This window comes from Centruroides vittatus, unplaced genomic scaffold, assembly GCF_030686945.1.
Source record: "Centruroides vittatus isolate TY-2023 unplaced genomic scaffold, ASM3068694v2 contig_397, whole genome shotgun sequence".
Lineage (NCBI taxonomy): Eukaryota > Metazoa > Arthropoda > Arachnida > Scorpiones > Buthidae > Centruroides > Centruroides vittatus.
The window spans coordinates 958,536-967,663 of record NW_027122212.1 but is presented as its reverse complement, the minus strand read 5'-3'; the positions used below and the strand labels follow the sequence as shown (position 1 = coordinate 967,663).

Genomic DNA, 9,128 nt, shown 5'->3' with positions numbered 1-9,128 from the left:
ATTTTTGAAGGATGATACAGAATTTTTAACATATTCTTCGTTTTATTCATCATTAATCATAATATACATTTAATTTTAAAAATTTACAGAAAATAATATACAGCACAAGTAATATAAACAGATTTTTAAATTAAAAATAAATAATACATATATATATATATTTTTATTGAATATATATACTGTATATATACTGTATATATTTATTTATTTATTAAATATTATAGTAGACATTTATCTGTAATATTTCTAAAATACTTAAATTTAAATTTTAAAAAGTATACATATTGTGATGTTTGAAAGATCCGAAAACATGTAGAAAAAAAAAAAAATTTTTTTTCATCTCTCTCCCTTCCCCGACTTGACGTCACCGTCCATTCGGAAGACAGCTCCACCTGGTACCCAACATGGCTTCCGGGAGGATAGTGGCCTATTGATGCAGTGGCACAACATTAGGATTGTCTCTTAGTGCCGGCATTTCCTTCACTCCTGCATCTTCTATCGGGTGAGTAGCGTTTTACAATCACCTTTCTTTTCAGCTTTTTCGCTCTCTTATTCATACCTTAAGCTTAACCTTGAAATTTTAATAACTGGTCGTGACGTCACAAGAAAGGCGATTTTACAAGTAGCGTTAATTTTTAACGATTTCTGCTAAGAAACCAACTGTAATTTATTTATTATTGCGTAATAATGCGTAGTTGATACGTAATTATTTCGTCATAATTACGTCAACTAAAGAAATCTAAATAATCATTTACTGTTGAAAAAAATCGATTTTTTTTCGAAAAATCGAACTTATATCTTGTTTATATAATTATTACATTATTTTTTTTATGTGCAATTTTGATTTTTATCGTAAAATATAAGAGTATTTTCATTTTTTGTACTGTAGTTTTTGCTACGATTACGATTAATCGATTAGCTTGAAAGCTGAATCGAGGTGGATGCGATCAAAACAAAAACACGTCTTTGATTCGTAAAATAAAATAAGGAACATTCTCACGCCGATTAAGCTTTATAATTATAATTTAAGTAACGATCGTTAATTTTTTATTTACCCAGTCTAATGAATGGGATATAATTTCCTTCCCACAATTTGCTGTAATTGTAGTAGTAATGCTGCAACGTTGTAATAATAACAATGGTTAAAGAACGCGTCTCATAAATTGCCATTTTATCAGGCGGTGTTTTGCTCTGAAGCATCTTATAAAAACCCAACAGAAAATGCGATCTCCAATTTATTTATAACGAAACATTTTTTTTAAATTGAAATTCTGAAGAGATTTTACACATTTCTGATCGATAAAACTGCTTCTGAACCCCTTAATTATCAAAACTTTGTTGAATTTGTGTTAAAATTTAAAAGGTTAATATGTTTTATGACCGTGACGTTTGCTCATTTTTACAGAATTGCTTCATATTTAGTCGATTTTATATGGAAACAGTAAAGTAAATTTCTCCTTAACACGAGTCTATTGCGTGAAAATGCCCGAAAATTTAATTTCACAATTCAAAAGAGTCGCTTCTTCGAATATTTGTGGTCCTTGATAATTAAGTTGTAAATGAATAAAGGGTAAAGGTCTTTCGCGAAAAGTACAATTATATTTATGTTCATAAATATTTTATTTACACAGAATTATTTTAATTATATATATGGTACAGTTGTAAAAAAAAAGATAAATAAATAAACAAACACTTCGAAAGCGTCACTTTTTAGAACGTTCATAAAATTTGTAAATATTTTTATTAAAACATATGTATTACGTAAATAAGCATACTTAAATATTTGTTTAGTCCCAGATCCAAATTTGCCGCTAGAGAATCTATAAACCCATTTTTCTACATAATGAGAGTTGGAATCGGCGATTCGGAACGAATAGAAGTATGGTATTTAGAATGGCATTCATGCTATCGTTCCCTTGTGTGCTTGTAAAATTGGATATATGAATATACATACATTTTAATTTATTATAATTGAATAATAGAGTTAAATACGACATAAATTTTATGTATCTAAAGAAATCAATTTGCAAAAAAGTTTTAGATTTTATGTTTCCTTTTCCATAGATTTGTCCACTAGATATCACTTCGATGGGCCATCTGGCGACATTTATCAGCGAAAACGAAACGCGGCAATTGCCCTTTTTGATAATAAAAATACAATACGCTGCCTATGAGAACGTACTGTACTGTACATTTCGTGTTAGTCATACGGGAAAGGCGCGTGCGCCACGTTGTTCCCTCTCTGCCTGGTCCATTTTGGAGGGGGTGGAGAGAAGGATTGTAAAAAAAATTTCCCTGAACCATCATTTTAAGTCACTGTTCCTCTTCTACTCTACTGATTAAGCCATACTCGAATGCACAGTTCACGTCGCGATCCTTCACGTGAATGGATCGTGAAAAATGGATTTGTGAATATAAATAATTGATAAAATGTGGTTTAAAACGTAGCGTTTTCTCAGTCTTACAATGATGTATTCTTATTAATAGCTTTTTAAATCCAGTGGGAATTAGTATTTGTCGCAAAAATATTTACTATTCATCAGAATTTAATAGTAAAGAGAATTACTCGATTTAGTAAAGCAACAAATACGCTACAAAGGGGTGTCAAGGGTGAGACCCCTTTTGTAGCGTGTTTGTCGTCAATAAAGTACAGCTTAGTAATTAATAGATGGACGAGATCCAGTTGGAAATTACTTTTCTCGTTTAATTTAGTGATGATAAACACTTTATAATGCATTAATAAATCTACCAAATATTTAAAAAAGTTGTTTGGAATTCCAGAGATAAATTATGTTTACGTACCGGTAGAAGGGTAAAATTTTCATAAAGTCCATCTGATTCGGTAGCATCGATTTTTAAGAACGTTTCGTCATCCGACGGAATGGCTTATGGATTTGTGGTGCTTTCTCATATAATTATCGATTTAAAGATAAAGAATATGTCTTTCATAGATTCCGGATTCAAAGATTCTTATTTGATTCTTAGGACACGAGTTGAGTTATTGCTCATCTTTCCATCAATATAGATTCTGATCCAGTTTTTACGAGTTTCTCTTTTAAGCAGAAACTTGACTTGGCTTACAAGAGAAACTTGAGGTAAAGGCAGCAAGCAGTCTTCAACCTGGGGGATACCCCAATTTGAATTCTGGTTAGCTCAAAATTTCCTTATGGATGGATTAATCCATTCATGAAAACTTTTAATGGAACGGTTCATTTCGCTAAACCATCATGATGGAAATGGAAAAATGATCGTATGGGAAAAAACACCTAATTAGTGTCTGCAAGGCAAAAAAAAAATGTTTTTAAAATATTCATCAAAAGCTTTGTTTAGAGTTTTAAAATAATGTTATAAGATTGATAATCAGAAGGATGAGAGCTTGTAACTTTCTTGTAATATATTGCCATAGATACAAAAATACATTCAAGGAGCGCTTTCTCGACAGAAATTTATGGAAATTTTATCTTAGTATGGAGTTTCCATTTGGAAGAGTTACGAGTTGCAAAAGGCGACGAATTTATCTTTTGTTTTTCGAGAGGAGAATGTCTTTCCTGATAAATTTTTCGTACCAGAAATAATCGAACAGAAACCCTAGAGAATATTCTTTGTTTGAGATGGTCCTAAATTTACGAGAGGATTTCGGAGTTCGTTTTATAGAAATCCTCAATCTTCTGTACATATCGTTCGTTCGGAAAGTTAAATGTAAACTATACTTCTTTGTCACGTCTTTCTACATAATTTGATGGTTCAAGCCTTCAAAATATTATTTGCTTTTGATTTAGAGAAAAGATTAAATTTTAATCCTTTAAGTTTAATGAATTAAGTTCCTCCGAGTTTCTTTCAGGATATTCTAAATGTAATGAAAAACTTCTCACTTACTTGCAGTTATCGTAATTCGTAAATTAAAAATAAAAATATATAATGACTAAAAATTATATTCTGATGTTATGATAGTAAACAACAGTGCAACTTTATTATATATTATCAGTGGTGATATTCAGCGGGTTCGCACAGGTTCGGCCAAACCCGTTGTTAAAATTTTCAGTTTTCCGAACCTTGTTAAATACACGGAACATTTCTCAGTGGTTTTGTTTCTTTTTTAAAAATATATTAAAATATACGTATTATACTCTGTAACACTACTAAACTAGAGCCTTGTACCCCGTTCGCACCGAGCATTTCAATCTAGATTGTGAGCAAGGTCGGGGACTATGCCTTGGTGCGATCTCTCTCTCGACTGTTTCAATCTCGACCGAAACGAGGTTTAATCACGATCGATTCAAGAGAGTTCTTGAAACTAGATCCAGTCATAAGAGAGATCCCACAATCTCACGCGCGCGAGATAATACAAGATGGCTGTGGAACACGTGTCGGGCTATGCACAGCGAAATAAAAAGGATATTGTATTTCGAGAGATGATGACATCTGTCCATTATCAGCAGTGCCATTCGGGGTGAAAAATTTCCCTGCCTAAAATAATAATAATAATAAAAAAAAAGGTCGACAGCACTAATATACTATTGTTACCTGGTCTTCGCCCAGGGCCCCTTACGTTCCAAATACGCCACTGATCTGATTATTAGATATATCGCAAGAAAAGGTATTGTATTTATTTCTAGCCAAAACTTCCATTTCGTTTGTCGGTGATTGTCAGGGAAATATTTTCTGCTAGTGAACCCTTTGTTAACTATTTCGAATATCACCACTGTATATTATACATATAATCGTGGCGTGCCGTGATATTTGATGATAGGGAAGCTGTGTTTCTGTAAGAAGCCGACTTCCAGGACAATCAGTTAATTGCGCGTCAGATATGGTCTAGGGTCCATTCATACGTGCTCGGTGGACAAAGACGACAAGTATCTGACAAAAACTGTTTACTTTAACATAAAATAAACATACACTATGTACAAAATAGTTTACTTTAGGACAATCAGCCGTTCGGACGTCCCGGACGTCGATGTGGTTCTTTGATCGTCGATCGAAGGTTATCCCGGGACAGTGGCGTTGACGAGTCTGTAAGGCACGGGGAGACTTCTTCCCTTGGCGTCGGGAACACGGTCTAAGTTCGAAGTGGCACGGGTTACAGGTTGACACAATAGACGAGAAACTGTTTTTTTTTTTTTTTTTTTTTTTTTTGCGCGTTGACACACGGAGTTTCGGTTATTCGGAACGTTAACCGAGTGTGAGGTGTCCTCGATTGTCGGGGATTATATCAATCTTCGTTCTTTCTTTCGTCCATTTTGATTGGTCGTTCTCCCCCAATTACGGTTCCCGAGTGGTTGGTCCCTGGTTACTAAACGTAACGAGACTTACCTGGAGCGCGAGAAAAGTCAAAATCGAAGATGAATTCGATCTTCCACCGATCATAGGACGACTTCCTTCCACGGTTTATGGTTTCTGCCTGGCAGTTTGATATAAACAATGGGTGTCCGACTACAAACGACTTTTACCTATGTTTTTTTAAACTAATAAATTTTTCTCTAAATTAACCATTTTTTCGCGTCTTTCGTGACGGGTCAGACCCGTCCGGTACATCACATTTCCATAAAAGTTTTAAACAAATACTGGAAATGACAAAAATAAACAATTTATGTATTTTAGTTCTAAAATACAAATAATACATACATAATACAAACAATAATAGAAAAACTTGTTTTTTTTAAAATTTTTTATAAACTAACTCTATTCGGCGATTTTTTCCGCAAAGTCGTTAATTACTTTATCATAAAAGTCGCTGGTCGTTGATTCCATCAACATATTAATATTTGAAAGCTCTTTTCCTATCGAAAGCAACGTTAGCGACGACAATTTTTCCTCCGACCGAGTGTTCCTGGCCAATGTATGAATTTGCTTCGTAGTTGAAAAACTGCGCCCAACAGACCCACTGATAGATGGTACTGTACCGTAAAAATTAATGATATTAAATCATATAATTCTTTTAGTACGTCTTTGTTCGGATCGTCATTAATTATAATATGTTTTATGTCTAAGAGTGACTTGCCAGTATAGTCTGGACACGAATATAAATATTGCGATTCACTACGTAATTTAGATAAATCAAAAAATTTCCCATAAAATTTACTTAATTTATAGAATTAAAATACGCTTGGAAAATTGTTTTTCATGATATTAAAATTAGTAACATCTAAAAGTGATAAAAATTCTAAAGATTTTATGTCTGAAAATCTGTCAATATAATTACAGTTTAATTAAAAGAAAATTATAATTAAATATAACGTTGCAAAAATACGTACTGTACATAAAAATAACATTGTGACGGCACGCCACTACATATAATAGTTGTTAATGATATCTTCTAGCGAAGGAAACGATATTACAATCTAGGAATTGGATGAATTACTTCGCCATCATTTAATAAATAAGTAATTAATTACACTAATAGTGTTAAATGATTGAAAAATTTGTAATGGTCACTTAACGTAGAGTGATTGATTTTGACAATAGTTCCGCATATAGGGTCAGCAGTTCGTTTCCCGAAGGGGCCACCCGTTAGCTCCCTATTTGTGTTCGTCAGGAATTCCTGGAATGTAAAAGATTAATGAAGGAATGTCTTTTGTCTGTATGTAAAGGAGAGAGGATTCGTACTCAGATTATGTAGTAAGTGGACATATATACAGTACTACTGCTCTACTGTAACTATAAATCGGTATTATTGTGATATTAAACTTTGATAATATTAAAGTGTAAAGCCTAACGTATATGAATTACACGTTGAAAAAAAAACTAAAAGATAAATTAAAAAAATATACAAACGTCTGTCTCTGGATGAGATCGGAACCCGAAATTTTCATTTTATAGTCTGGTTCCAGAAAGAGGAATGCTTCTAATGGATTATTTTCCTTGGTTCGGTTCCAGTAAAAGATAATAATTTAAAAACTAAAATGAAAAATGATCTGAATCTTGGTTTTTCGTTTAAATAGATTTTTTCATTACATTTTAAATTTTACATTTAAAATATTTAACTTTAGTGAAATTCTTTAAAACTAAAATGATCAAACATCGGCAAATCGGAACGTATTGTAAATAGATAAATTAATGTAAAATATATTGCCTAGATTCTTATTACAATTTACTTATGACACGTACACGTTGCCATGCAGTGAAGTAATTCGTGTACTGTACTTTGATATATCTATGGTTACCGAACCTTCTCCACGAAAAGGGGGTGGTCGCTTAGTCGCACACAACTGAAACATTTCTTTTAAAGTACGGAAATGTGGAAATTTTTATTTTTCAATTAGTGACATCATTCAAATAAAAATAGGTTGAGAAATTAACGAATTGTGACATAAACGCGGTCCATCTTATCCCTTTTAAACTTCATTTCTGATCCAGATCGTGCGGAAGTGATGGATTAATGGCACTTCATATAATAACTGCAAGGAAATAAACGAAATCGATAAATTTGATCCGTGTTTGGGAATTTATCGAGAAGACAGTTCGTCTCGTTTTTCGCTTCTCGGCGAGGAGAGTTGAATGGAAGCGTCGTTTGTTTGTTCATTTATTCCTCACCAACAAAAGAAAATTCGACACCGGAAAAGCAAGCGAAATTGTTTCGTCACTTCCGGCAAAATTCGAATATAAACGCTACTCGTTTGTATGGCGGATTGAACGGAAGTGGAAAGTCGAAGGGCAATCGACATTTTTTAATTACACGTCGAAAATGTCATTGACTCTTTTGGCGACGAAGGAGAACCCATTAGATGATGTCAAACTAGAAAATCGATACAGTCTACGTAGTAGGTTGTCGTTTATTACGAGTGATCGCCTGGCTTACTTGAATCCGTAATCGTTCTCTAACTTCGTTCAGTTACCTTCTGAGTGGAAATATTTTGCACTCTACGACACAGCTTGGTCTTTGACGAAATTGAAAAAAACGTCATTTCCTGCGTTTCTGATAGAAGATGCAACACGATTGCTCTTACATTATAGATGACGTTTTCGGGTGCGATATTCGATTTATCACGTATCATTTAATATAATCTGAAACCGAAATATTAATAATTATTGGTGTAATTTACATCTGAACACGGTAACCGGAATCGTAAGTTTGAAGTTGCCATGACAACCTAACAAACGTCCATTTTTTTTTACTGCTCCGGAATACGAGTTTATTTTTGCGAGATTGATTCTAATCTCGACGTTAAATTGCTTCAAAAGTAATTTCAATTGAAAAATATTTTCGTATTGATTTAAATTACATCATTTCTATTTTCAATTTGACGAAACACGGTACACGTGCAATATAAATATCACGTGGAATTTATGTATGTATATATAGACGTTCGCTGCTCTCTCATAAAGAGCCTTGTTTGGTAGATAAAATGCCAACAAAAGATGTTTATTTTGTATGGTGTACTTAATACTGCTTTTCTAAATTAACTTGTAAGTGTAAATTTAAACAATGTACACACACATACAGTATATACACACTTATGTATACAATGCTTAAATTTGAATGAAGAGAGCTTAAAAGTAATGGTTAAATAATAACATTTAAAAAATGAAATGAATATACAATAATAAGTTGATTAAAAAGATCTTTAATCTTATAAAATATAAATCTGCATTAGTCTTGATTTTTGTATGTTGGAAATTAAATACACTGCTATCACTTTTAAACAATTAGTCGTATTTAAACAGTATTAGTAGCAGGAAAATGGCATAGTTCCATAGTTGTTGGTGCATTGATCAGTTAACTGTTGTTAAGCGGTCGTCCTGCGGTACCTGATGTTTTATTGTATTGTGTCGTAGGTTGCATTTAACGTCATATGTAATAAAATTCTTAGATTTATATTTACATTATAATTTTTATATTAGTTAATGAATATAAAATTTAAAATGATAATTTATACTGTATCAAAATATTTATTATTAAAAATTATCTTCTGTATGTTGCTTAAAATATAGATTTTCTATCTGAAAGTATTTTAAGCATCATACAGAAAATAAAGATGAAACTTTATCAACGATACAATTTTTATTGCTATCTTAGAAATCCTCTATAAATTAATATATGGATATACTATAGATTACTTTAAAACAGCCAAAACAATTCTAAAGATGATTTGTCAAAATGTGGTCTATGAAAATTGATATGTATATCA

At 32.3% G+C, this 9,128-nt stretch overlaps 1 protein-coding gene across 5 annotated transcripts in view; it reads left to right on the top strand.

The window, feature by feature from the left end:
* Positions 1-365: 365 nt before the first annotated feature.
* Positions 366-9,128, top strand: part of LOC136976158 (adenomatous polyposis coli protein-like) — a 99,852-nt gene continuing 91,089 nt past the window's right edge. For 4 of the 5 annotated variants that reach the window (XM_067271372.1, XM_067271371.1, XM_067271373.1 and 1 more), the window contains exon 1: positions 366-502. The gene's annotated coding sequence lies outside the window, so the exon portion shown is untranslated. Of the gene's footprint in view, positions 503-7,387; positions 7,967-9,128 lie in introns of those variants that run through there. The other variant, XM_067271370.1, reaches the window with a different exon arrangement.